General features: G+C 40.4%; 1 long non-coding RNA gene across 4 annotated transcripts in view; it reads left to right on the top strand.

The window, feature by feature from the left end:
• The first annotated feature begins 246 nt into the window (after nucleotides 1-246).
• Nucleotides 247-26,649, top strand: part of LOC140612674 (uncharacterized) — a 73,986-nt gene continuing 47,583 nt past the window's right edge. For all 4 annotated transcript variants that reach the window (XR_012013847.1, XR_012013823.1, XR_012013837.1 and 1 more), the window contains exons 1-3: nucleotides 247-384; nucleotides 2,739-2,967; nucleotides 7,809-7,910. This is a non-coding gene — a long non-coding RNA (uncharacterized lncRNA). The remainder of the gene's footprint in view (nucleotides 385-2,738; nucleotides 2,968-7,808; nucleotides 7,911-26,649) is intronic.

The raw sequence follows: 26,649 nt of genomic DNA, 5'->3' as shown, positions 1-26,649 counted from the left end.
TATAATGGTACTGTATCTTTAATTCCAGTTTCATGTGCTGTCGTTAGTACATAAAAATGAGATTGATTTTTGTGTGTTGACCATGTAGGCTGTGAACTTACTGAACTCATTTATTAGTTCTAGGTAGGTTCTTTGGTGGATTTCTTTGGATTTTTGACGTAGATAACCATGTCATCTGCAGGCAAAAACGATTTCCTTTATTTCTAACTTATATGTTTTTCTTTCTTTTTCTCAACTTATAGCAGTGGCTGGAAGTTCCAATACTATGTTGGATAAGAGTAGCAAGAGTGAACATCCTTGCCCTGTTTCTGATCTTAGGGAAAAAGCATTCAGTCCTTCAACATTAACTACAATGTAAGACTTTTACAACTGCTGCTTATCAAGGTGAGGTAGTACCTTAACTTAGTGAAAGGTTTTACCATGAGTGAATGTTGGGTTTTGTCAAATGCTTTTTATGTGTCAAATGATATGGCTATATGATTTTTCTTGATTTTTATCAACCTTGTTAATATGATGGATTATTTTGATTGATATCAGAATAATGAACCAGCCTTGCATACCCAGGATAAAACCACTTGGTCATGGTATATAATTCTTTTAAATAATCTTTAGATTTGATTTGCTAGGATTTTGTGGGGAGTTTCATTTTTGTTTTTTCTTGTTGTTTTGTCTAAAGTCATGAGAGATTAAAAAAAGAGCAAAAAATAAATAAATAAAGTCATGAGAGATATTGGTCTGTAGTTTCTTTGCTTGTACTGTCTTTAGATTTGGTATTAGAGTAATAGTAGCCTGATGAAATGATTTGGAAACTGTTCTTTCTTCTGTTTTCAGAAAAAAAAATTGTGTAAAATTAGTGGTAATTCTTTTTTAAGCATTCACTAGAATTCTCCAGTAAAACCATCTGAGCCTAGATATTTCTTTTTCATAAACTATCATGTTATGAATTCAATTTTTAAAATTATTATAAGACTATTTGGATCCTCTCTTCCATCTTGGTTGTATTTTGATGGTTTGTGGTTTTTTAAGAGATTAATTTCTCCTAAGTTGTCAAATTTATGATCATAATGTTGCTCACTGTATTTCATTATCCTTTTAATAATTGTAGGATTTGTAGTGATATCCTCTGTTTCTTTTTCTTTTTTTTTCTTTTAAAGCCAATGTGAGTGGGTTTTTTTGCTTTTTTTTTTTTAAGACTTTATTTATTCATGAGAGACCCATAGAGAGAGAGAGAGAGGCAGAGGCACAGGCAGAGGGAGAAGCAGGCTCTATGCAGGGAGCCTGATGCAGGATTCAATACCGGGACTCCAGGATCACGCCCTGGTCCTAAGGCAGGCGTTAAACTGCTGAGCCACCCAGGGATCCCCTGATATCCTCTGTCTCATTCCTGATATTGATAATTGTCCCAATGTCTTCCAGTGCAGAAGAAGAGGGTTAGGTGTGGAGAGCTGCTTTCTTATTCAGGCTCTTGTGGCAGGATCTCCCTACAGGTACCCTCCAGCTGCCATGGAGTTTCTGGGCAGAGTCAAAGAGGTTTTCTGGTTGGGCCACTTGTTATGGTGGGGTCTCTCTTGCAGTTCCTCCCACTAGCCTTGGTTTTTTGGGGGCAGATGAGCTCCAGTCTGGCAGGTAAAGAGAGCACCTCTTGGCCAGTTTATTGTTTAAACAGTTCTCTAGCTCTATTCATGCTGTTGATGCTGTTGGGCTAGTTTCAGAAGGATGTTTTCAGGGGGACTCTCCTTCAGTCAAAGGAGTTAAATGAGCTGACCAGGGCTACTTTCTATTGCTAAGTTGGTGTCTAGGAAATGCCAAGTCTTGGTCATCTTCCTCTGTTGGGTAGGGCCTGCAAGACACCTTGCCACTGTGCTGGTTCTCCCAAGCCAGTCTGCGTTCTTCATATCAACCTTTCAGGATATCCCTTGGCTGTCTCTTGAGTGATTTCCAGGGCTTATAGTTTTACTATGTGGGGATAACAAGAAGAAACAAGTCTACACTATTCTGTCCAGACTGGAAGTCAAGTATTCCTTTCAAAGAGGAATTGTCTTTGGTTCTCAAATGTCTACTCTGTGTTTAGAAACATAGTCATTCTAGGGGCCAAAGTCATAGTTCCCAGGCATTGCTGCTCTGAGGCAACAGCACAACTCTCAAGTTTCTTCTAGAACTTGATGCCTAGAAGCAGCTGGTAAAGAGGAGTCAACAGGTGATTGTTTTGAAAAAAGGAACAAAGTCATTCAAGTACCACCACATGTATAATTATCTTCAGCTAAATGTATATTATGGTATCTCCTTCCTTCTCTTTTCCCTTAAGGCTTGTTGTAAAATTCATCTTAACTGGATTTAACATTTCCATAAGACAAAAGAAAGTGACTATAGAGGGACTTATCTGGGGTCTTACCACATCTCTTTAGTCAAAGTTTTAGACTAATTTCCCTCAAAATGAAAGCCTCTCCATTAAAATGCAGATTCAGTATTCAAAGAAAATATAATAAATTGAAATTATGGGTTGAAATTAATATGATGAAGTTCATTGGGAATAAGGATAAAATCCTTTATTTAGGTACAAAATGTTCATTAATAAATACATAGATGGAAAACAGTTTAACAATGGTTTATTTGAAAGCAAAGTAAAGGCCTCGGTTACCGTGACCTGAAAAGCGGTGGTAATCTTAGTATAAATAACAAAGCCAGAATCAAGAGTGAAAGTCCCTTCATGCCTTTCTCAAATTTTAATGTGCACGCAGCTTACCTGGGTGTCTCAGAAAACTGAAGATTCTGATTTAATGGGCCTGAAGTGGGGCTTGAGAACCTGCAGTCTAACCAGCCCCAGGCGCCGCTGGTTCTGTCAACCAGGGGACCCTACTTTGAGGAACCAGGCCTCCTACTCCGCAGACCCTCTGTAGTGTGCGATACTCATTCCCAAGCAAGCAGCACAACTTAAGAGAATTTGAGAAGTGAATTTATTCAGAGAAGGTAAGGCAACATAGTTAGAAACTAAGGTTTATGACTAACAGTAGAAGGGTCAACCCTTCGCCAACTACGAGCTCTTTCAAAGTGATAATATAAACCATCCACAGACAAACAGGCAAACAATTGAACAATAACAACAAAAAAATCACACAAGACCAAACACAGACAACCGATTAACATTTGAAAAGATGTTTGGCCTCAGTGGTGATCACGGCATGCAAAATAAAACGACGACATCATTTTTCCAGCCAGTGGGTAGACAACAATTTAGAAGCTTGATACAATCCAATAAAAAAAAAAAAATTTTAAAAATAGAAGCTTGATACAATCCAGAGGGAAAATAGGGATTGTCATACACTGTTGATGGAATATGAATTACCACAATCGTTTGCAAAATAATCTAGCATTATTTACTAAAAGAAAGATTGTACAGGGGCGCCTGGGTGGCTTAGTCTGTTGAGAGACCTACTCTTGGTTTCTGCTCAGGGCATGATCTTGGGGTAGTGGGATCGCACCCAGCATCTCAGGCTCTGTGTGAAGCCAGAGGGTGGGTTTCCTGCTTGAGAATCTCTCCCTTGGCTCCTCCTTTGATTTGCTCTCTCTCTCTCTCTCTCTCTTTCTCAAATAAATAAATAAATTTTTTTTTTTAAAAAAAGAATGTACAGATATATTTTGACTCAGCAATTCCACTCATGGGAGTCTTTACTAATGAAATAAACCCAGAATTATGGATATACTTACAAAGATACTTACTGCAATGTTGTTGTGAAAAACACTTGGAAACTACCTGAATGTCCTCAATTAGTGACTATGCAAATGTAAGTTTGTGGCATATGCAATGTAAGGGAGCATTTGCTATAAATTCCTACCTCCCAAAGGTGGAAGGAAGAATTCATAAGCAACTTGCACTATAATGTTCAATCAGAAGCCATCAGAAATGCAATTTGGGGAAATTTTGTAGAGGCAAGACATCACTCTGCATGATTTCTGAGTTTCCTTCTGATCCTAAAACTCTTATGATTCTATAAATTGGGTCCAGTGACCCTCAATAAAAGCAAGAAAGAAGAGGAAGGAAGACAGGGTTCCCATCCTATCTGCTTTTCTCATTTAGAATTGGGGCCTTGGGACCTTGTTTAAGGGGCAGAATGTTTCATTCGCGTGTGTAGATGCCACAGACTGAAGCTATTTTACTTGGATACATGCTAAATGAAGAAAAGAATGGTTATTGGTTTCTCTATCCCTAATTGTTGAAACAAGATCCATATTTCAGAAAATGCCTCCTTTATATTCATAGTCACTAACGGAAAGTGACTAATATGTGACTGGGCAGGAACACAGCGTCAAACACCCTGAGCATATGGATAAGTGACTCTCTGTGTGTCTAAAATCAATGGAGCCTGATGCCTGCTTCTTTGCCAGGAGCGTGGACTGGCATAAATGCACTCAGGAACGGGAGAACAGCATCTCATTATGTATTGGGACCCGGGTGAGCGAGTGGCTGGATGCCTGCATTTCCCCCATCAGTGGTTTGCAAATTGTGACACTTCCTCAGAGGTTCTTCTGGGGCCCAGCAAGCACTTGTTAGGAGTGTTTAAAATCTGTTTAAACAGTTATTTTTAAAACTGTAATTAAAACCTAACAAACACATTAAAATATGATCTATGCCAAAATTTTAAACATACTGCAAACCACCAAAATGCTAATGTATATTCTCATTATTGGTTTAGTAAGTAAATACTATGAATGTCAATGCATAAGTTTGTATAAAAAAATACTGGTTTGCTTGTCTTATGGTGCAACATTTCATTTGGAAAATAGGCAATTATACCACTAAAGTTTTTTTTTAATATATATTTTTTTATTTTTTATTTATTTATGATAGTCACAGAGAGAGAGAGAGAGAGGCAGAGACATAGGCAGAGGGAGAAGCAGGCTCCATGCACCTGGGAGCCCGACGTGGGATTCGATCCCAGGTCTCCAGGATCGCACCCTGGGCCAAAGGCAGGCGCCAAACCGCTGCGCCACCCAGGGATCCCACCACTAAAGTTTTTGATAGTCGCTGCCCCAAATCACAAGTTAGTGAAGACAGAACAGTAAATGTAGAATGAGTAATTACTATTAGAATGGTTAATTCAGATATTTTTCAAATCTTCAAATGGTCTTCACCTCCTTCAGAACATCCCACTTTAAACAAAAAGCTCTTTGTTCTACTTTAGGACATTTAAATCTTCTTTTTTCTTTTCAGGATCTGGTATTCTTCTTCCTTCATTCTTATTTTTTACTCTCATTTTGTGGGGGAGAGGAAGTTGGTCCTGGGAGCTGGAGCTGAGTTGAATGTTGGTGATAAGGGTTAATGTGATGACTTGCATGGCAGTTTCTATCCCAGGGGGAGAGTCTTCTCTTAACATTCTTTTTTTTTTTTTTTATTGTGAACATATTTTGAGAAATTAAATGAGCTTGGAAACTTTCCAGCATAGGATCTGGAGTTTGAGTGCTTAAGTTCAAATTCTAGGACTACCATCTTTAATCCAAATCTGGTACTCTTTCTTCTATGGCATGCCTTCTGTCATAGAAGCAAGACAAAGCTATGAAAGTTAATAATTGGTGGCTGATTTTTTTTCTCATCATTATTTTTGATAGCTATGGAATTCCGAAGTCCCCTAGAGGATAGATAGCACTTGCCATCCATTCACTCCCCTAATATTTATCCTGTTGTAAATATTTAATACAATTGGCAACACCTACGCTCTGTGAAGCAGAAGAGGAAAGAATTTCACCAAGAAGGATGTTACATCAGGAAAACAAAACAAAATCACCCAATTGTTTTAACAGACAAACCTCACTAGCTCCCTGTAGACACTCTTATTATCCCATTTTACAAACGAGAAATTTGTGGTACTATGAAGATAATTATCTTGCCTGAAGTCACACAGCTACCAGGGAGGAGTACTGCTAACTCTGTAAGAGCCAATAAGAAGGCAGGTTGGTAACCTCTCAAGAAGCACCTTTTATTTTTCCTTGTGTCTGGAAATGATTTTTTTATGTTTGTCTTAAAACTTTTTTTTTTAAATAGCTTTTTTAAGGTCCCAGAAAAGAATCTTTTCACTGGGTTGTGTCATTACCATAATATAACAATTGTAGGGAGTTTTACATTGAATGGCTAATAAGAATTATCATAATATAAATGAGATTAAACAACAACAACAACAACAACAACAAAAAAAAAACAGTATATCCATCTACAATGTAGAAAAGGAAATCATATCTCCTGGCTTGGGAGTTGAATGTGAGTTAGAATCCAGGTACTTAGGAGAATCAGACACTAGATCTTGCTGCACAGTGTGGTGAGGAAGGTAGCTCATCTGACTAAGTTGGGAACGTAGTAACTGCTCAGCAGAGGACTGCAATCCATAAAAGCAACCATTTCCTGAAGGCAGCCACATCAGTGACAGCCTGACCCTACAGTAGGATCAAAGTAAAGGACAAAAGCCCTGACTCCAAGCAGTAGTTCCTGTACAAATTGTGTACCTACTAGAGTTAATCGGGATTAATTCAGAAAAGGTGGAAAAGAGGAATAACAATCTTACTCTTCATCAGGCACCTCCTAGGTGGTAGCCAGTGACTTTGGTAAGCCCTATCTATAGTTATCCCGTGTAAACGGCATGTGAACACCCTGAGGCATTATCTCCGTGTTACAGATGAGGAAGTAGAAATACATTTGGCCACGTAACATGCTCAAGATCATGGAGGTGATAAAACTTCCTTCAAGCCCAGACTTAGTAGAGTTTAAGCCTGTGGTCTTTCTACTTCATCAAGATTACTCAGCTATCACTGAGCATAGTCTTAATTGTTTCTAAAAGTGCCCTGGTTATTTAAGCAATAGAGTTTTGTTTTCAGAAAATAGAGACCCTCAGGGCACCTGGGTGGCTCAGTCGGTTAAGTGGCTGACTTTTGATTTTGGCTCAGGTCATGATCTCAGAATCATGAGATCAAGCCCTCCATAGGCCTCCATGTTGAGCATGGAAGCTACTTAAGATTCAGTCTCTCCCTTACCCTCTGCCCCTCCTCTCTCACCCATGCCTCTTTTCTCTCCCGTGCTCTCTCCCTCCCCTTCTCTAAAATAAGAATAAGAATAAAAGAATAAGAATAAGAATAATACCCTCATTCTCAGTTTACCGCATCAGCTAGAAAGGTATGTGAAACAGCTATGAAAAGCAAAATTGACCTCTATTTTTTTTTTAAGATTTTATTTATTTATTCACAAGAGACAGAGACATTGGCAGAGGGAGAAGCAGGCTCCATGCAGGGAGCCCGATGTGGGACTCAATCCCAGAACTCCAGGATCATGCCCTGGGCCAAGGCAGATGCTCCACTGCTGAGCCACCCAGGCATCCCGACCTCTTGCTTAACAGTAACCCATTACAGCTTCTAGACCTATTGACTCCTAGAGCTCAGAAGGGTCTATAGCAGGTGCCTAGGGTTTGCAAATCCCATACATCATAATAAGGCATTTATTATTCAACAGGTAAATAGCCCGACTTGAAAGAGGTTCACTAGAGAGAACAAATAAAGACTTCCTGACTAGTGGAAGGATAGTCATGCTGCTAAGTATAGGGGAAAAAACAATAAGAAATATTATTTCTTGAGTGCTTGCTACTCCTACAAGTAGGTGAATATTCTGAGTGTCATCTTTGTGAGGATGCCTCTGTTGGGGCACAGAAGGAAAATAGTAGTTTCTTTGATTTCTAAAAGGCATTTGTGTCTTAGGCAGAAAGATGAGTAGAATATGGGTAACTAATAAGAACTTTGAACATAATCACAATAAATTATAAATTCACTTTCAGCTCTATGTACATGTTCCAAGAGATTTTAACTTCAAGAAATAATTATATTTGAGCCAAGAGGAAATTGAGAAACATTGACGATAAATCCCCAATACTACTAAGGTGAGAGTATTCTTCATTTTTGTTCTAATTGTGTGTGGAATTTAAATAAGGAACATTTCTAGAAGTCCTGCTTAGCTGTTTCAGATGAGTTATTCTGACAAAAAATAACTCCTTGAAACTGACAAAAAATAACTGTAACTTCCCTACAGATAATCATTCATATGAGATGGTTGGTATATGCAAAGTGCCTATCCTTGTGCCTGACACAGTTATAGGTCAGCTTTTTTTTTTTCCTCCTTATTGGAACTCTAGCTGTCTGACTGGTTCCAGGATCCAAACTCCACCTAGGTGTGATTACCTGAACTGTAATCACTTCAGAATGTTGTTATTTCTTTCACTAACTGAAACCTATACAATTAAAGTAGATGGTACAACTCATGTTAAATTCATATTTTATTCATAAAATAAGGTATCAGTCTACCAGGCTCTGTCATTGTTAACTATCATGATCTAAGTCTAAATCATTTGATGCTGATAAGAAAAAAAAAGTGCTTTTTACCAAGTGGATGAAATTGCAGTAGGAAAGACAAAAATGATTTATGTTCTGATCCCAAGAGAGTAATCAATTTACACTCTGAAGCATGAAATCTGATTGCCCTTTTCTCTAATGTAAAACACCATGTACTACAATTTATTGACCATAAAACTACTCATCCATAGTCAAAGCATTTTGTTCCATGATTTCTCTGTGCGATCTTCAAAGAAAGGATTGATATGAAATTAATCAACTATTGACTCCATATAGAGAATCCCTGCCCACCTTTTTAAACTCTGCTTGGAAGAGAGACCTCCATAAATTGTTCATCAAATTCTGCAGTTCATGACATAATTTATTTCCTTCAAATGTCTAGTAATTTTTTAGGCCTCCAGAACCATTATCTTCCTACATATCTTCTTTTCTTCCCTGGGTTATAAAGTTAGACATCTTTCCCAGCTTTTCAAGCTTATTACTGCAACCACCCTTCCTTCCAAAGTCATTTTCATTCAGAAAACAATTATTTCATTTACATTACTTTAAAGATAGTGGATTTCTAAATAATGTCAAATTCACTTCTTACTCATCAATTTACATTCAAAGGTCTCTTTGGATGCTATGTTACAAGGATTCATAGACTAAGTTGCCAAATGTTTAGTAAGCATTCCAAAGAGATTGAAGAAAAGCATTTGGATCTTATATAAGTAAATATTTTTGTAGACATGTCCCCAAATTTTCATAATTTTAATTTGAATAGAGGTGTGTCTCATTTGCAGTCAGCTTCTCCATGGTTTCTCTTATTCAAAAACTGGTATAGATAAAAATAGAAACCTTAAATTTTTATTTTCAAAATGTTTTGAATCTTGGGGACTCACTTTCTCTTTCAAAGAAATTATAATGCCACTGAGTTTCTCTGAAATGCCACTTTCAGCTTTATATGAAAGTCACTTTTACATTTGCCTTAAAAATTTTTTTCATTTAGAAACAGAACATAACACCTATAGTCTCTTAAGTCTATATTCCTGACAATTAGAAAGAAATAGTCACAATTTCAAGAGCAAAATGTTTTAGTTATAATCTGAGGGAAATAAAAGGATATTTTGTTTAAGGTCATGTGATTCTCTGAATAGCATAATCTCTCTGGTCAAGGACCAGGAGGATATTGTAACTTTTAATATAACTTTGGCTTTTCTTTGAGTATGTCCCATCAAGCACAAGAGTCTTGCTAATTAATCAGCTCTTACCTCTATTCACAAGGGTCTTCGATTATAAGAAAACCAAATTTAGTAGTCTCTATACTCTGGGCACGTGTTTCCTCTAAGAGGAACTGTCAGTTATAATCACTTTAAAATGGTTTTTACTCACCAAGAACAACAATTTGAAGCTTCTAATATATTGGATATGTAAAACTGAAACAAGACAGCTATGGTCAAACAGGAATGTTGAGTTTTTCCTATAACTTCAAAGAGGCTTGTTTAACACTGTCTCTGGTATTGTGGTAACTATTATTAAAAGTCAATATAATTTTCAAAATTATATTGATTTTTAAAAATTTCAGTTTTGGGATGCCTGGGTGACCCAGTCAGTTGAGTGCCTGACTCTTGATTTTGGCTCTGGTCATCACCTTGGGGTCATGGGATTGAGCCAGGAGTCAGGTTCCATGCTGAGTAATGGGTATGGAGCCTGCTTGAGATCCTCTCTGCCACCATCCCCCCACCCCAACTCACACACTCTAAAAAAAGAAAAGAAAAAGAAAAAAAACTATAATTTTTCTAGAGCAAGTTGAATTACTGAATAACCCAGTTCCTTATTACACAAAGTATGGTTGATGAACCACACTGGCATTGGTCTGGGACGTTGTTGGAAATAGAAAATCTCAGACTTGAAGCAGATTATGTATTATTTTTTTGGAATATGCATTTTTAATGAGATCCCCAGATGTTGTGTAAGTATGTTAAGGTTTAAAAAAGCACTGAACTAGTTAATATTGCTACTTGGAAGAGCCAAATACTCTTCATTACAGTTTACTGTGGATGGGCTGCTGTGCTCAAATGGATTGCAGGTGCACTCAGGTAACAGCTCTTTCAGCCCTCAAAGCAGGTGGGTGGGGACTGACTCAGCCAGAACCCTCAGAACGGTTGCTATAATTGCAAGTGGTCTTATCCATTAACCCCACAGTGCCTACCAGTATCATCATTTTTAAAAAGATTTTATTTATTTATTTGATAGAGGGAGAGCACAAGCAGGGGGAGTAGTAGGCAGAGGGAGAGGGAGAAGCAAGGGGCCTCCATCACAGAACCCTGGGATCGTGATCTGAGCTCAAGGCAGGCACTTAACTGACTGAGCTACCCCAGCACCCCTAATATCATCATTTTCTATGTGGGCTGCTACATGGAAAAAGGTAGCAATGCACTACTCTGATGAATTACATTTAATGGAAAGGATTAAAGAGGGAAAGTAAATAGAAAGGGGAAATCAAAGCTCTTCCAGTTCAGACAAATCAAAAGTGAGGAAGTCAGAATGAGTTTGAATATTTGCTTCAGTTTCCCAACTCCTTGCAAAGTTATGTAAGTAGAATTTATACAACAACCAAGCAATGTTGGAAGAATAGTTCTTGGCTGGCAGGGGTCTGTTGTTGTTGTTGTTGTTGTTGTTTTTCATAGCTTTTGCACAGCCTAAAACTTGCACAGAATTGTTCAGCAGTAAACCCTTGGCTATGACAACAGAAGGATCCCTGAATAATAATAGAATTTAGGGCAACCCCGGGTGGCTCAGTGGTTTAGTGCTGCCTTCAGCCCAGGGCATGATCCTGGAGACCCAGGATCCAGTCCCACGTCAGGCTCCCTGTGTGGAGCCTGCCTCTCCCTCTGCCTGTGTCTCTGCCTTTCTCTCTCTCTCTCTCTCTCTCTCTCTCTCTGTCTCTCTCTGTCTCTCATGAATGAATAAATAAAATCTTTAAGAAAAAGATAGAATTTAGACCAAATTAGAAATTTTTTTTCTTGTCCATCCTTGTCAAGGCATTTGTCCAGTGCTTTGAAGAGAGTGGCTTAGAAGTTGATATAAGAACCCAACTTAAAAAAAAAAAAGAACCCAACTTTATAGCAATTGTTATTATTGTAAATGACATTGTGCTTTAATTAATTTTTTAGTTGATATTTTAACTCTCATTCCTTAATATGGGTCTGGCTTTCTCAATTAACATTTTTTAAAGGACGAAATTAAAGAACCCCACAGTCTTAGCTTCTCTCTTATAGCACAGCAATGGCTTCAAATTGGTTTTTCTTGCTAGCTTCCCTCTTTCAAGCCTATCATCCTCACATTATCGGAGAGACCCCTTGAGAATGCAAATCCTCTAATGTCATTTTTCTGCTTATATCATTTCCATGATGTTCCATAGCTCTCTGGATAGTTTGAATCCCTCATTTGGCATTCACATTCCTTTAGGACGCCTGAGTCAACTTCCTTTGTGATCCCATGCCCATCTGCACTGCAACCATATCAAAGGGCTGTAGTTCCCCAAACATGCAGTGTTTTATAATGCCTGTGTCTTTGCACCTGCTGTTTCTCTTGCTATAATGCTCTTCTCCTTCTTTGTTGACTTGCTTTCACCTTTCTCATCCTTGAAGCTTCAACTCCAGTGTCAGCTCCTATAGAAAGTCCCCTTTTCTTCTTCCCTCCTAGTGATGTGATCCCATGGAACCTTGCATTTTCTCTATCATGGAATTACTCAGAGTGTTGCCATCAGAACCAGCTTCACGGATATGCAACCTGTACAATTGCATAGAGCTCTGCTTTGAAGGGCCCCACGCTTTACTTAATATTCTGCTGTTGCCATCATGAAATTCTTAATTTCGTCTTTGAATATATGTTTTGCAAATCAAGTCCAATGGGACAAGGGAGCATGCCCCCGAACAGAGGAGACACATGCAAAAATTGTGTCAGCTATTTATGACCACCCCATTCACATAAAAGTTCTGCAATGCCCCAAGAGCACAGAATTCTAGTAGATCCACAGTGCATGAGATTTCAGGAAGATAGAAAACAAGTACAAGATAAGCATGTTACATCTACTACTAAGAAGCAGCGCTCACAACTCCAAGAGAACATAGTATCTATTCCAACTAGAACTAGCTTGGGAGACAGAAAGAAGATAATTATGTTCTAAAAAACAGTGATGTTCTAAGAATGAGCAAGGAACCCTATCATTCTTTCCTAGTCTTATTACTTCCCTATGCTAGCCAAACACATAGACTGAAAATGACAACCCACGAGAAAGGGAAAGATAGGGCAGTCACAGTCCCTTTACTTTTCATCCTTCCTCATTCACCAGGAGGCTACAGGAAGCAAGTGTTGGGAGAATGCATGCATATCAAGAAGCAAAATAAAAACTGTTGAAGTAGTTTTGTGTAACGTTTCCACTGTCCTGGTAAAAATGAAATACTACAATCATGAAATTTCAGTGATTCTGCCTATGAGTCAAATGCTTTCATATTTGAGTTTCGAGCTGGTATTGCATGATCTAAAGATGGCTAACAAAATTTATACTAATTTAAATTTTTAAGTTTTCTCTACTTAGAATGATATTAAACATCACATTAAAAATTAGTATGCCAAATCAAGAGAGTCTGCAGAAGAAAGAAAAAAGCTTATACTTTTTGTACTGCTAAAGGTACTTTTTTTTTACTGGTATTTTGAAGAAGAGCCTCCACGTTCTCATTTTGCAGCAGCCTCTGCAAATTTTGTAGCTCACCGTAATTATAATTTGTTTTACTTGTCTATGTACCATATTAGATTAGGAGTTTCTTGAAGGCAGGGACTTTGTTTTTTATCTTGGTATCTCAGCTGTTTGCATATAGTAGGATCTCCAAAGATGACTTGCACATGGCAATTGCAGCTGATTTCAATGCTTCCAGAGAGGGGAAAAGAAGCAGCTCTCTTTCCAGAACGTAACACAGTATATTTGCCTTGAATGTGCCAATATAGAATAAGGAGGATAAAACAAATCCTCCAATCAATTGGTGCTGGTTTTAAATACCTGCTAGGTCTGTGTCAGGCACTGTGGGAGATTCACATTTTATCTTGTAGTCATTTGTGAGGGATGACTGCTTACTCACAGAAGCATAGGATAAAAGGTGAAGATGGTTAGTCCTCATAGGAGACATGTACATTGAGGCATAACAAGGGCTAAAGAGTTATGTCAGATGTCAAAGTGGATGTTTATTTAGATAGTAAAAGCCAGCGGCTCAAGGTGAGGTAGGAGGGTCCTAAGATATGGGCTAGGCTTAACCCCAAGGCCAGGCAGAGGCCTAGGTCTCCAGACTCTTATCAAATAGGTATTATCTGGAGAATTTATATACATGGACCTTAGGCCTTGCTCACCAGTGAAGCAAGAATCAGAAGCAGAACTCCAGACCCCAGGAAAGGACAATCCAAGAACAGGGAAGGACCCCAGTCTTGGAAGGCATTAGAGTAGAAGTTTCCCCAAAAAAGACCTCAGAAAGGACCAGATCAGGAACCTGCCCCATGACCAAGGCCAAGGGTGGAATGAGTACAAACGAGCAGAGACCCTGATGGGCTAAGTCACTTGGTTGGGGAGTGACACCGAACCCATGGGCATCTGCAAGTCCAAATAAGGAGGAGATGACATAGAAAGCCAAAGAAATGATTTCAGGGGAATGGAGAGGAAAGCACATAAAACTTAGATAAGAAACTTTGTCATAAGACAAATCCATGTGAAACAAAGTAGGATTGCATTTAGCTTAACATATAAGAGGCAAATAATGGAGTAACATGAGGAGTCAAAGTGGGTTGGAGAAATAAGAAAAGGCTTCCTGGACAACATGGCATGAGACCTGGATGTTCAAGGAGAGACTCAGTTTACTACTAATGAGTCTACAGGAAACTGCAAATGGAGATGGCCTCCTTAAGAGGTCTGTGGCTGGGCATGTGGGATGTAGGGAGAACAGTGTGATAGGTAGAATAATGCCCCCCCAAATATGTCCATGTCTTAATCCCCAGAACCTGTGAATATTACCTTATTGGGCAAAAGCAACTGCCCATGAGAGCAAATTACTGAGATGTGGAGAGTATCCTGGGTTATCCAGGCGGGCCCATCATGATCCTTGTGGTCCTTACAAGAAGGATGCAGGAAGGGTCAGAATCAGCAGAGGAGGTAGCATGATGATGGAAGTAGGGGCCGGGGTGATGTGCTCTGGGAATGGAGGAGGCCATTACAAGCTAAGGAATACGGGTGACCACTAAAGCAGAAAAAGACAAGGAAACATTCTCTCGTCGGAGCCTTCAGCGGGAACCTCCCTACCAACATCTGGACTTGAGACCAATCTGAATGGTTTTGGACTACTGACCTCCAACACTCTAAGAGTTAAGCTGCTGTTTTAGGCCACTACGTGTGTGGTGATTTGTTACAGCAGCGGTAGGAAAGCAATAGAGGCACAGGGAAACGTGAACTAAGCTGCAGAGCTATTTGTGGTCACTGTGGACGTGCCAGGAAAATCCAAACGTAGGCAAGCAAATGATGGAACTTGCTGCACGATGCTGTCTTCTTCCGTGTTCCAAATGCATCACAGTGGGTGCCTTGAGATAAGCCCTGGAGGGGGCGGGCTCAACCCAATCAGCCCACCGCGCCGTGTCAGGAGCCCTCAGATGCTGAGAGGTTTTGGATAGATCAAGGTGCTGGCAAGTTGGTTCTAGGTGAGGCCTCTCTTCCTGGCTTGCAGGTAGCAGTCTTGTCACTGTATCCTCACATGGCCTTTCCTCTGCATGTGCATATGGAGACAGAGATCTCTGGTGTCTCTTCCATTTCTTGTATGGATACCAGTCCTATTGGATCAGGGTACGACCCTTATGATCTCATTGGACTTAGATTACCTCCTTAAAGAACCTATTTCCAAATACCATCACATTAGGAGTTAGGGCTTCAACATACAGATTTAGGGAGGACACAATTCAGGCCAAACCAGATGACAGCAATTAGGAATGCACTGTCTTTTACTTTTAGGGTCCATGACCTCATATTCACCATGTTATGAAGATTGTATCAGAAATCATTATGAAAATACTTCCAGAACACCTTTTAATTTTCATGCGTTTTCAAGATTTTCCTAATGTCACAATCTGCCCAGGAATTTGCCCATCTGCCCAAAGAAAGAGAAGGAAAGCAGGTTGCACGCTGTCATCTTTTCCTCATTCACCTATGTGAAATGCGAATTCAGAAAGTACAACCAAGAAAATATTATCTTTTTGTAAAAACCATGCAGCTGGGTGCCTGCTGTCAGGATATAATTATACGAAGTGGAATTGGTCTCAAGCAAGACACGAAAGCTACTATCCCAGCTACATAGAGTGCCGAGGGAGCTCCTCTAATTACCACCGACTAGAGATGTAGTCTATCTCTTTCAAATAACGTCAGCAGCAACAGCGACAGCCTGCACCTTCCAACATCACACTTCTTCATTAGTCTGCTCTGACTCACCCTCCTTACCTCCTACCACCCAGCAAACCTTCCACTGAGTGATTTATCTTTCCATGTACTGGGTAGCATTTCAGCCACTGCCTTCTTTCTTCCTTCTTTAGTTCCTACCAAATAATTACCGAGTGTCCCTGCCATGCGAGGATATTCATAGGCTCTGTGTTATGCCGGCCTCACTGTAACCCTGCCAAGTAGACATCATCCCTCTATAAAAGGGTAAAGTGAGGATCAAAGTGGTTATGTGGTTTGGCACCAGTACTGAGTCACTGCAGTGGGCATCCGGAGGGAAGGAAGGGGAAGGAAAGAGGGAAAGAGGGGTGAGGGAAGCAGAGGGGAAAGAAATCTTCAGGAGTAGGGGGATAGCAGTAGTAAAGTTAGATGAGCCTCACCTTTGCCATCCTGGAGGATCAACATGGCCCTTCACAAGCCCCAGCGGCTCTCTATCCAGAGACTAATTTTATGGGAATTCATTGTAATAGAAACTTGTATAACCTGCTTCATTAGAATTGGTTGGACCTGCTGCCCAGACACAGCAAAACTGTAGTGCAATTCTATAAATAAGCTCTGGCTCCTATGCCTAATGAGACCTTACAGTCAGCCTGAAGGAAAATATCATCTGTCTCTGCTGTTCATTGCCTTTTGTCCTGAATGCATGCAAAGATACTATTTAAGCCTTTTTTTTCATAGCCTTCTCTCCATGCAAGTTGAGGCAGGGTCCCAAATCTCCCCACAGGCCAGCTAGTTGTCTGCACCCAGCCTCCACTATGGCCAGGACCAAAAAGGACTGTCATGTTCCACCCATCTGAGCACTGCAGGAAACAAGTTCTTCCCTCCGTTGCCCTTTTTCTAGGGCTACAGCCTTGATTTCTTCGAGAAGGTGTGCAGTGGCCTAGTTCTACTTCCTTTCTTCCTCTCTGTGGCCTCTAAGCTGGGCCACACAGGCTGGATGCCAGAGGACAAACCAATGAACGTTGCCCTGCTTCTGTTTTTCTGTGAGAAAAAAAATGAAGATGATCTCTCTTAGAGCCTGAATGTTGGTTCCCCCTCCCCCCAACTTCATATGTTGAGACCTTCCCCTGTGATGATATTAGGAAGTGATCGCAGTAACAGGTGGGGCTTTTGAGAGGTAATTAGGATTAGATGGGGTCATAGGATGGTGACCCCATAATGGAGTTAGTAGCCTTCTACGAGTCCTGAGAGAGTTTGCTTCTTCTCTGTGCTCTCCGCCACATTAGGATACTGTAAGTTGACTGTCTACAACCTACAAGAGTGCCCTCATCAGAGCCTGGCCCCATCCTGGCACCCTGATCTTGGACTTCTAGCCTCTAGGATTGTGGAAGATAAATCTCTGTTATTTAAAAGCTACCCAGTCTATAGAATTTCCCTTCGAGCTGTCTGAGATGATCAAGACAATCATCGATAGACAACTGCATGAGACTTTTGGAGTTACGGTTATGTTTATAGAAACATTTTAAGTTGTTATAAAAAAAATACAATGTAAATAACCATAACTTGACTAAGAGGTACCTTAATTTATGAGGTGGAAGAAAAGGGGGGAATCTGGTGGTTAGGGTCCCAATGTGGCCTTGGCGGGCTGAGTTCACTGGTGTCTGCAGTGCTCAAATCAGAGCAAATGTATGATTCCCAATCTGAAACTCAGGGTTTAAGAAGTACCCATTTCTATAACTTAGATGAAATATAAATTCCAGCATCATCCAACCAAGTGATCACCAAGGTCATTTGAGGTAATATTGAAACTCCCTGTTCAGGTCTGATAAGAACCTGGAAGACTTCAATGTCCAGGAAACACCTCTGTCCTCCACCTGTCTCTCTGACATCTGCATTCTTCTATCCATCATGGGCACCACTGACATTGCTTAAGGCCTACAGTGGTCCCCCAAAGTCTGGTAACTTTAAGTCAGGTCGCCTGGGAGGTACATAAATGTTTGCAGAGCCTGGAAATACCTTTCCCTACGTGCCTCACCATCATCTCTTTGATATCTTGCCACCCACTTGGAGTTCAGAGGTGGGTGCAGGTACATCCACTGTCCAAAGACCTCTCTCCCTTTCTTGACATAGGGAGATCTTTTTGCCTTTCCTTCTCCTTCTCTCCTTTCCTTCATAGAGTTTATTCATTCTGTGCATTTCCCCTTCTTCACCCGAAACATCTCACATGCTTTATCAGGCTTGGGTTTTAAAAAAAAATTCAAAGGTCATTGTCTTCAGACTGCAAACTTGAAGTGATTGATATCATGTCTTCTGGATGTAGTGACTAGTCACTTCAACTTTGGGTAAGTATACACGCAGTGGTTGAACTAGGTTGTGTGGCTATTATAGAAGCATAGGTTTTAGATGAAAAGGTGTGGAATATTGATGGGCATGGGGAGAGTGCATTGGTCCCACCAATGCATGTGCCTTTCAGTTTTATTCTCTCCCTTTCTGGATACCTGCCATATACATAGTCTAGTACAGAAAGGTCTCTCATACACCTCATGGACCTTTCACCCTGATCAGACCTAGCCCAAGGCTAGCAACACTAGCCAAGCTGTCGCCTCAAGCAACAGCTCTGTCCAGTAAGAGTATGAATGACGGTTGACCCCAGCATGGACCCTCTGTCTTACCAAGTGTGAGTTCAGAGGCAGGAAAAAAAAATCATTGATAATTGGAGGATCAGCTGAAGTAAAGTGACAGGAATGGAGAAAAGCCAAAAAGAGAACAATAGATTTCTGGTACTGACCTAGTGACAGGACACCTGGTGGCTATGGCTGTGCTGGCACCTAAAAGATCTTCCAGCTCCTGTTTTTCTGGAAGGCCTGGCTATATGTGGTTCCTGTTTTTCTTCTTTCTCTGTGTATCTTTTCCACACAATCTAATGATCTAAGCAAACCTGAGCCTCTCTCTGGTCCTTCTGATCAGAAGAGGCTCACTCACATTTATTTGAAGAAAGCCTTGTAAGGTTTAAGTATTAGATCAGTTAAAGAGCAGTAAACAGTGACTCACAGATTAATAAATATTTCAAAGGGCAGCAAATAACAGGCGCTTTTATTCTGAAGTTTGAAGACCAAGCAGTTCCAGATAAATAGCCGCCAGTGAAAACATCTTAAACTGATAACCCTCTCTCTCTCTTGCTCCCTCTTCTCTAGATCTTGGTCCCTTTGTGTTCGTTCTGCTTTTCTTTTTGTGAACTTACTTCCCATCTCCCCTCCTACCATTTACCTTTGCGTGATTCTCTCTTGATTCCTCTCCGCCTCTTCTCTTTCCTTTGTCCCTCTTCCATTCCTCTTCAACATCTCATTCCCTTACTCTTCCTTTTCCCCTCTTTTCCTTCTCTGGTTGCCTCTCCTCTCCTCCTCCTCTTATTACTTTCCTTACTACTACTCTTTAAAGACCACAAACCGGAAAGGAAATATATTCATTAGAATTCGTTGTGCCTATCACATTTTGTGTTCTATTCTCTTTGTTTCATAGCAGGTGACTTCTAAAGCAGATAATTTCTATTAAACAAACAAGGAATACCTAAAGGATCTGCTCTTGCCTGTGTCCCTCAGTTGATTGTTTTCTCCAGTCTTCTGTGGCCTTGGCAGGACATAAAGGCTTTCCAAGCCCAGTACTCTGCACAGAAGGTTACCAGGGGGAAAAAAATGGGTTCTCGGATCAGTTTCTACTTGGAAGAATTTTTTAAAAATCTCCCTGATGTTTGCGCTGAAAAGAGAAAAGAAAGATACAATCAATTATTTACTGAATTAGATTATTAACCCAAAAGGTATAGAGATGTTATTGCAGTAGAAATAGTGATTTTAGTTTTACTGTGTAGAAATTATCTCTCTTGGTGGTACTCGGGAGGCGACATGAATTTTTCTGCTAGATTAGTTTTTGAATGTTCCCACGGTGCACCTATCCTTTGTGGCTCTGAAAAGAAAGTTGCAGACCAAGTACAAAGCCCTTATCACCGTTGTCACCCTCTTGTCAAATGATTAAAATCCTTGTTGACATTAAATGTCAACAGAGAAAGTTATCCAGCATTAGGTAAGCGCTACAGGGCCAAGGATTCCTATCCAAGAGCATAGTCACCTGCCACCTAGTGTCTTAATAAAAAACTACAGTAAATGATCCATTTAGCCCAGGTCTTCTGGGCTCCCTCCAAAATCCTCTTTGAACCCTTAGGGTTTAGCTGGGAGCTCTTCATGATGGCAGGCAGCTTTTTCTGGGAGGCTGCTGACCTGACTCGTCCACTCTGAACAGAAGAATCCCACCTGTCACAGTCGGGTAGGGTTTCCCCCTCTCTGGTCTATATGTGAGGATATCCAAAGGAATGCTCTGACTCAGAACTTTATGGGAGGACAAAGGATGCCTGAGAATGGCTGAAGCGTGCCATGGCATAAAAAGCATATAAAGTGCATATAGTCAATGTTATACTGTCAATGATAATTATATGTAGCAATTGCAGTGACGTTGTAATTTAATATTTTGCAAATGTTTAAGTGTCTCCTATGAGTTGGGCACCATGCCAGGTGTTGGGAACGAGGCTGTGAGCGTTAGAGATAGGTCCTGGTGTCATGAAGCTTGTGTGCTGTGGAGCAAGAAGGACAACAAACAAGATAAATACATACCAGGGCATATACTATAGAGAAAATCAACAGGGCCATGAAATAAGCTTATTGGAGAAGATGACTTTGTTACAGCTAGTCAGGGACAGCATTTCTGAGAAAGTGGCTCTGAGTGAGACTCAGATACTGAGAATGTGCCAGGTGTAAAAGGAGCAGAGGGTGGTCACTCCAGGGACCAGTGAGTACAAAGGCCTGGGAGAAGAAAGGGGCCTAGTGTGTCTGAGGGCCAGGCTGGAGGACAAGGCAGCGGAAGTGTGCTGACCCAGTAGAGTTGTGTTTGTACTCCAGACATCGCTGATTCTGGACATAAAAAGAATAAAATTTTTCTCTGAGATTTAAATTTTGAAACTGGTTCGTAATAGATCATACATTTATTGGGGTTCTTTAAATCAAACCAAATTAAGAGGAAACAAAGTCATATTGTGGGACGGGGAGAGGAATTTAGTGCTTTGTGTAGCCAGGAAGGACACAAGTGGATCAGAGGATTCTGGAACCACCGACTCTGTTACTGGCTCCTCTTTGTCTGCTTATCTCTGAGTGTTGAATTCAGTTTCTCCTAGCAGTAGAACCACGGATGCTGACAGTTCTGAGCTTACATACAACACAATGACCTAAATCTTTTCTCCTACCTCAGTTTGAAAAGCCCACGCAAGGACTCTGATTGCCCTGACTTTGTGCTCACTCCTAGGACCAAAACCAAGGGAAGTGAGAAACTATGACCCACCTCATTTGCATCATGTGCCCATCCCTGTGGTCAGATCAGTTACTACAAACAGAGGGGAAGTATGTGGTAACATAGACATGGCCCGTGGGGTATCGATGTCACTTTAGTTTTTCCATCAAAGATGAGAAAAAAAAGATACACTCAATTTCATCAAGGCTAACAAGCTATTGAAGGACACTAATACTATCCAAAGAAAGAATGCATCCTTCTCAAAGAGACTTGGCCAGCCATTGAAATACAGAAAGAGGAAAGTCAATGAGCTGAACCTTGGTGGTTCTCAACTAAATGATTTGCGGGGGAGAGGGAGCCTTACCCAACGGTTCCCATGGTAAGGTATATTGTTGAGCTAGCTGGTATCTCTGAGCTAGCTCCTCTGTGGCCCTCCCATCTTAATTCAACATTATCAAATTTCTGATATTAATTTGAGGTGCATCCTCACTAAGGAACTTCAGAAGATTTACCAAAACCGAGGATAGTCTTCTTTTTTTTTTCCTCTTTCTTGATTCGGGCTCTGTTCATGTGCTTCTATGTCCCCCACCAGTTCACATGAGACTTTCCTTTATTGTAATATTGTTAACATGAAAATCTAAGTCTCCACGTCAACTGTCCCCATCAACTGACAGAAAATTTCCACATCTTTTTTGCTAAGAAATCTTTACTTCTCTCTAAAAGGTTCTACAAAATGCTCTCCTGCTAGTCATTTGTTATAGGAAAATAGCTTGTCCTTCAATTTGTATGATACCACAGCTCAGCTCTGTGTGTGCGCACACTCACGTGTGTGTGTGTGTGTGTGTGTGTGAGTGTGTGTATCCCTCTGACTCTTAGCTGCTTTGTCTTCAACATGATCAGCATTCCACTTTTTGGAGAAGGTTTTACATACCATTACTTTTGACATGAAAAGTAACATTAGCTCTGCTGAAAACGGAGTCGATGTTGGACAAAATTAGGAATGACAATGAAAATCAAATGCAAAATATTAAATACCATTCTAGGTTGTATAGAGTTTTTTTCTAACCTTTTTCCCCATTTATTTTCCCATTGACTCAACTAATGTTTTTGAGCACCTGCAATGTGCTATGCCCTGCGAATAAATACAAGGGTAAAAAGGGAGACAGAATCAGTTCTCCTGTAATCATTTGGTTCCCAATAGTATCTGGACTCTACTGTGTGTGGAATAGATGATAAATAGCCCTCGGTCTTGGTCTTCAAAATATTTCAGAAATTTGGGACTGGAACAGATAAACATATGCAGATGATGATCTTGCAAGGCACCATATGGCAATTTTTAAACCGTGTGGCAAAGAGGTATTGAGGAGGAAATAATTCACTCTGATTGGAAATATGTGGGAAGAAGATACTGAGGTCATAGTAATGGAACTGACCTTTGTAGGTCTTGCATAGGTTGAATGGGTGAAGAAGGAAAGAAATTCTAAGGACTCAAAAGGACAGAAGCAGAATGCTAAAGGATCCGTTGAGAGAATATGGATGAGTTTTTTAGACTGAATCAGTAAGTCTCTTTGGATGATAGTAGGACAAAGAGTGTGGGATGGATGAGACATTAGGCTAAAAGTCATGGAAGGCAGACGCAGACTAGGCTATTCAGTTTCCATGCAGAGGATTTAGACTTTATTCTGTAGCAATGGCAATCCACCAAAGATGTGTGATCCCAAAAGGATATATCTTTGTCAGCAGCTCATAGGATGGGCTCAGTAAGTGAAAAGCAAAGAAGGCTGGAGAAAAAGTATCCCTTAGCTGCTGCCTTGCCTCTTATCCAAGTGAAAAAAAGATGGTTAAAACCTGACTTATGTTTGTGCCTGTGGAACCAGAAGAGAGATGGGTTTAAGAGGCCATGGAGACAGGGAACTGACAAGTCTTCCATGATACACAGAGGGGATGAAATGGGGAGGAGGCACTGAAGGTGACCCCATGCTCTCTCACTGTCAAGGGGGTCCAGTGACGGTGGTACCACACCCTTAGGTAGAACAGCGCAGAGAAAGGTACATTCATGTTTCCAATGCACAGTATGAAATTGCAGAGAAACATGCAGGTAGAGCCTTGAACTAAAAATGTGAGTCCCCAGCACTTTATGTCCAAATAGCTGCCTTTTTTCCCCCAGATTTTATTTATTTTTTTATTTATTCATGAGAGATACATAGAGAGAGGCAGAGACACAGGCAGAGAGAGAAGCAGGCTCCCTGCAGGGAGCTCCATGTGGGAACTCGGTCCCAGGACCCTGGGGTCACGCCCTGAGCCCAAGTCAGATGCTCAACTACTGAGCCACCCAGGCACCCCCAAATACTGCCTTTCATAGACTGTCTGCTGTATCCTGTGTGTTAAGCTTCATAATGACTGAGCCAAGAAGATATCAACAGCCACACATAAGAGAAATAAGAACTCAAGACATTAGACTTGCCCACATTCACACAACTAATAAGCAGCAAAGCAAGATTTTGAATCCAGCTTTACCTGACTCTAAACCCTCACGTTTTCAAATATCTTGCTTTAGTTTTTTTTTTAGCTCATTGCATTCATTGGATGTATAAAATCACTGTCACCCTGAAGAGAAAGTCTGGGGTCATTCACTTCATTCTTAGCCATGGTCAAACGAGAAATAACAAGCATGCTCGGCATACCTCATGCTCAAGGCCATGGAGCTGAATTCTCAGGAGGAAGAGCAGCGGGGAGTCCAAACAAACAGAGCATAGTTTTTTTAATTGTGCCCTAGAAACAATTATATCCTCCAAAAAAGTAAAGTGGATGTTTTATTAATAAATCATTATTTACAGAAAGTTGAATAACCATCATCATCAGTTCTAGGTTAAATAGTAGACTAAGTATAAACTTTGAGGATCTCCTTCTGCTGTTAAGTCTAGTTACTGTGTTGTGAAAATTTAATATTTCAAAATCATAATCTCCCGGCCTATTAATACAGTTGGTGGCAACTGTGTTTTCAAGAAACTTTTGGATGTCAGACAAAGCTACACCTCATGGTGAGATTTTAAATTATGTCTCAAATATGGGATCATTCCACCATTTGAGGGGGTGGGGTCAATTCAGAGAGTTGTAGGGACAGAACTATAAAATGTACACATATTTAAAATATGTATTAATAATACTATGTATCTTTATATTATATGGATAAATAAAAGTATATGTTATATATAAATGCTTTTAAAAATATTACCTATATTTCATATATACATATACATACACATACACATACACACACACACACATATACCTAATGGGTCACACAGATACTCAAAAAGCAGTGGTTTTCAATCCTGACAGCACATTTGAATCACTTGGGGAGTATTTATTTATTTATAAATTTTATTTATTTATTCATGAGAGACACACATAGAGAGGCAGAGACACAGGTAGAGAGAGAAGCAGGCTTCCTGCGAGGAGCCTGATGTGGGACTCCATCCCAGGACTTCGGGGTCATGACCTGAGACAAAGGCAGACGCTCAACCACTGAGCCACCCAGGTGCCCCACTTTGGAAGCTTTTAAGAAAAATACCACCACCTGGGGCCCATGCATCAGTATGATCCTAATAAGCAGCCAACATGGACAACCACTGCCCCTAGATGAGCAGTGATTGAGAAAGAAATGAAAAAGGACTTTGGAGACATATAAACCTGAATTTGAATACTACTTCACTATCGACTGGCTTCATCATTTTTGGTAAATTATCTGACTTCTCTGGGGCTCGGTTTTTCCATCTGTACAATAGGAATAATATCTACTTTTTGAGTTCCGAGGGACAAGATGTGCCTGGTGTCATGCAGTAAATAGTAGTGGAAAGGCTAAGAGCCAGGGTGGAGGCTAAGACAGAGGGAAAGGCTGGAAGATGAAGAGAACACCAAGCTGAGAAGAGAGGCCAGAAAGAACCCTACAAAGCAAATTTAGGCCTGTTTCAACTTTACAGAGATTCATGCTTCTCATATTTTTCTTGAAATCCAGCTAAAAGCAAGAGATTGGCTCAGAAAGAGTGAGAAATTTTACCCTGGGGAAGCCCTGCAGTGTGAGAAAAGCCATGCTCTGGATCACCTTCTTTATTTTCTCTGACCACAGGAATGTTTATGCCACCTGTGCACAACTTGAAACCTAGCTCTTGGGGTCTGACACTTACTCTAGAACATTATACTACCTGGTGTTCCTCAAGATGTAGTCTCCAGACCAACGCTGCAGGATCACATGGAAATATACTAGACTTGCAAAATCTTGGGGGCTCCTCCCCAGACCTACTGAATCTGACTTTGGGGATAGGGCCCAGCAATCTGTGTTATAAGCTCCTCAGGTGGTTCTGATGCAATTTAACTTTTGAGCAGCACTGTGGTAAAGTATTACAGCAGGTGCCCTCAGCAATGAAAATGGTTGGCAATAAGCAAAACCACAGCACTCTTCATCTTGGTCACCATTGGGTTGTGTTAAATCAACTCGTAATTATTATCCTCCCAGCTTAATAAATTTAATAAATGAGGAGATAGCCAAATAATTGAATTCTCCATCGGTAAGAAATACAAAATCATCCTTCAGACTTTATTTGATAAGGCTCTCAAACAACACTTAAAATTACATTCTTACACATTAATACCGGTATATCTCTACCTGTATATGAATGGGTGTCCTTTCATATATTTAAATATGTATTTATTCATCTGTTCACCTTTGCAAAGATTTCCTTTTACATCTGCTTTTCCAGAGGTCTCAGGTTTATTCTGCTGTACTTCCCAGTTAAGTATGTTCCTCAAGTCAGGTTGATTGGTGAGCCTAAATTTTAATGATGATGCTCTTCACAGCTCGAGGACAGACCACTAGTATAGGACGTAAACACTTAGATTCTGGAGATGGCTCGGCATAGGTTTAATCCCATCCCCATGTATGATGTATAATACTAACTTGCATTTGGGAGGTAAATTATTAATCTCTAAGAGACTTATTTCTTATCTACTGAAATGGGGTTAACAATATAATACCTATTCCTGCCTCATAGGACTTTTGAGAACATGTAAAATAATAAATACCTCCTATTGGTATTATGACTTCTAGAAGTCTCTTTGCTTTTAATGATGATATGAAATACTTGGAGATATTTGAAGTAAAATGATATGAGTGGTATCATAGGGCTCTTGGAGGTTTTTTTAAAATATTTTATTTATTTATTAATGAGAGACATAGAGGGAGAGAGAGAGAGGCAGAGACACAGGCAGAGGGAGAAGCAGGCTCCATACAGGGAGCTGGACCTGGGACTCGATCCCAGGTCTCCAGGATCACGCCCTGGGCTGAAGGCAGCGCTAAACCTCTGAGCCACCTGGGCTGCCCTCCCTTCCCGCCGCCCCCCCACCCCGCCCCAAGGTTTTGTAATAAAGCATTCGGAGCAGTGTTTTTCAAACCTTAACGTGTATACAAATCACCCAAGGATCCTGTTAGAGTGCAG

Source organism: Canis lupus, chromosome 2 (genome assembly GCF_048164855.1).
Source record: "Canis lupus baileyi chromosome 2, mCanLup2.hap1, whole genome shotgun sequence".
Lineage (NCBI taxonomy): Eukaryota > Metazoa > Chordata > Mammalia > Carnivora > Canidae > Canis > Canis lupus.
The sequence above is the reverse complement of the archived record's forward strand: the minus strand, read 5'-3'. Positions and strand labels throughout refer to the sequence as shown.